Below are 2,949 nucleotides of genomic sequence, written 5' to 3' on the forward strand. Positions count from 1 at the left end.
AGAATGACTGTCCTCAAGAAAATGAAGGACTACAATGCTCTCAAAAATGATGCATTGAAAGAAAGAGGAACCCTCATATGCTGCTGCTGGGAATGTACAACCACTATGGAAATTATTCCTGAGGTTCTGGAGCAAAAAACAAAACGAACCAACTAGAGATGGTATCTGAATCGGCCCTTGGGAGGCTGAGATAGCCTCCTATCTAATGGAAACTACAAGTTTGAGGCTGGTTTGGGCTTAGATAGTGAGTTTCTCCAGGTCAGCCTGAACTACAGTGAAACCCTACCTGCCTCAAAAAATAAAAATAAAAATAAACCACTAATTCCCACTTCCCCCACCTAAAATATAAAACGACCAACCAAAGAATTAGGTGTGTTGGTTTACATCTTTAACCCTAGCCCTAGCCCTCACTCTCTCATGGAAAAACATTTAATTTTCACTTATGAACCAGACACTAATAAGGTATAAAGGGACAGCCCACCACCATCTAATCACTCCTCCCACATACAACCAAACTTAGCCTCAAGTCTTAATCTGACCTCAGAGGGGACACTAGTCACCATGTTTTACTGAGGGAGAGAGTCTGTGTGGGAATTACATTTCCATAGGATTTTTTTTTAAAGTTGTTTAAGGAGTGCTGGTGCATTCATTTAATCCCAGCACTTCAGATGCTGAGGTAGGAGCATCACCGTGAGTTTGAAGCCAGCCTGAGACATATCCTGACAAAGCTGTGCTAGAGCCCGACCCTGCTTTGAACAACAACAACACAAGAAAGCTTAAAAATTGTGCATGTGTGAATAATGCATGTGTGTATAATGCATGTGTGAATAATGCATGTGTGTATAATGCACATGCATGAGGAGGCTGCTGGGTGTCTTCCTCTACCCATCCCAACCTTATTCATTGATTTTTTTTTTTTTTGTTTCTTTATTTTTTTAGGTGAAAAGTTTTTATTTATCACAACTGCTGAATCAATTGTCTAGGTTCTCAACAGCTTCATGAGAAGTCTGGGAAATGTTCATGCAAAAGGATATTGCCTTAGCAGACTCAAAATTGCCCCATACAATGGTACATTGTCAACCCTTAGTGAAGCCTTTAAAATAAACACACAGGTTGAAAATTGGGGTAAAGGTGGCAAATACAGCATTTGCCTTTAGAGCTATCAACTCAGGGGTTCTCTTTTAAGAAATCTTGCAGAGAAGTTACTTTTTCTTTCTCACAATCCAGATGATAATGCTCCTTATTCGAGGTCTGGCATTTTTTCATCATCACTGTCTTGTGAATCATTATCTGCTCTATCTACTTCTGGTAAGTCTACCTCCTTATCACCATCCATGTGGTCCGTCATCTCAGAAAAATGATCAAAATTATACATGTCTTCATCTGAATAATCTTCCCAGTCTTTCCAATTATTGAAGTCCACACTAAGCCAGTTAAGCTTTGCTCTTTCTTTTGTTAACCTAGGACATGACTGGCCAGATTCTCCTTTTCGTAAACAACATAAAATTGATCTGTCCATTCTTTTATGCTTGGAATCATTTGAATCAATACAGTGAAAAAGATTAATTTCATTTAAATGTTTAAAATTATCACTTCCTCCAAGACAACTGAAAGTGAGTTTGGATTTTTCAAAATTTACATTAACATCTTTATTGTCTTCAACACAAATTCAATGAAGACACAGTCCCTTTGATCGCTCCACGTTGCAGAAGCAGGCTGGCTGCATGGTGAACGGGATAGGGGGATGGACAGGTGGGCAGATGGATGGACAGGTGGGCAGACGGACGGACAGGTGGGCAGGCCTCTGTGGCGGCGGCTGGGGAGTGGACTTCGCTCGCTCCAGGGCTCCGGCGTCTTCTGCCCAGTTGCGACCTCTTCTCCGCTCCCTTCAGGCAGTGACGACGGTGGCGGCGGCCTCAACCTCGACATGTTTCTTTATTTTTGAGGTAGAGTGTCACTCTAGCCCAGGCTGACCGGGAACTCATTCTGTAGAGAAGGCTGGCCTTGAACTCATGGTCATCTTTCTACCTTAGACTCTTGAGTGCTGGTATTAAAGATAAAGCCATCACTGTTATCACTGAGGGGTTTTTGGTTTGTTTTCTCTGCCAACTAAGGAATTAAGGGCAGGAAAGTGGGTGGGAGGTTGAGATTAAAAAAAATAATAATAGTTTTACTTAAAACCAGGAATAGTGATAGGACTCTGTCTGTCTACCTGTGGGGCTATGAAAGGATTACTTGAGCCTAAAAGAAGAAATCATTAGATAGGAATAGAACTAATTTTGTTTTTGTATTTTAAGGAAGGTGTTTTAAAGAGTAAAGCTTATGGGCTGGAGAGATGGCTCAGTGTTTAATGTGCTTGCCAGTACCCACTTAAGCCAGATGCACAAAGTGGCACATGTGTGTGGGATTTGTTTGCAGTGGCTAGAGGCCCTTGCACACTCATTCTCTCCCTCCCTCTCTCCCTCCCTCCCCCCATCTCTCTCTGTATGCTTGCATGTAAGTAAAAATGAAAGAAAAAAGAGCATTTTTAAAGTAAAAAGTAGAGAGAATCCAGACTCTTCATAGAGGAAGGAACACTGGAGCTGGAGAATTCACTGCCCCAGTGGGAGCCAGGCTTTTATTTTATGAGGGAAGCACTCTGTTCAGAGTCCATGACTGGTCAGTTTAAACAAAGACGATGGCTTTGGTTGGTCTATGATAGATCCAGCACTACTCAGGTCCCAGAAAGACTGCCAAGCAAGCCAAGCCTACTAGTGGGAACATTCCCTTAGGAAGAAAAAGTAGAAAGCCATTTGTTCTCTTTGCCATCTTAGGGTGCCCTAGGATGTGGCCACATACCGAGTCCCTTTTCCCTGTCTGCCAAGCCAAGGAAACAGTCCAGCGTTTACAATATCTCATCATTTCCAGCATCCTACCTTGTGGTTTTGGGATAGGGTCTCTCACCGCACC

General features: G+C 42.4%; 1 pseudogene; it reads right to left on the reverse strand.

The window, feature by feature from the left end:
* Positions 1–1,222: 1,222 nt before the first annotated feature.
* Positions 1,223–1,929, reverse strand: LOC101604758 (annotated as a pseudogene).
* Between the last annotated feature and the right edge of the window lie 1,020 nt (positions 1,930–2,949).

This window comes from Jaculus jaculus, chromosome 5 (assembly GCF_020740685.1).
Source record: "Jaculus jaculus isolate mJacJac1 chromosome 5, mJacJac1.mat.Y.cur, whole genome shotgun sequence".
NCBI classification, from domain to species: domain Eukaryota; kingdom Metazoa; phylum Chordata; class Mammalia; order Rodentia; family Dipodidae; genus Jaculus; species Jaculus jaculus.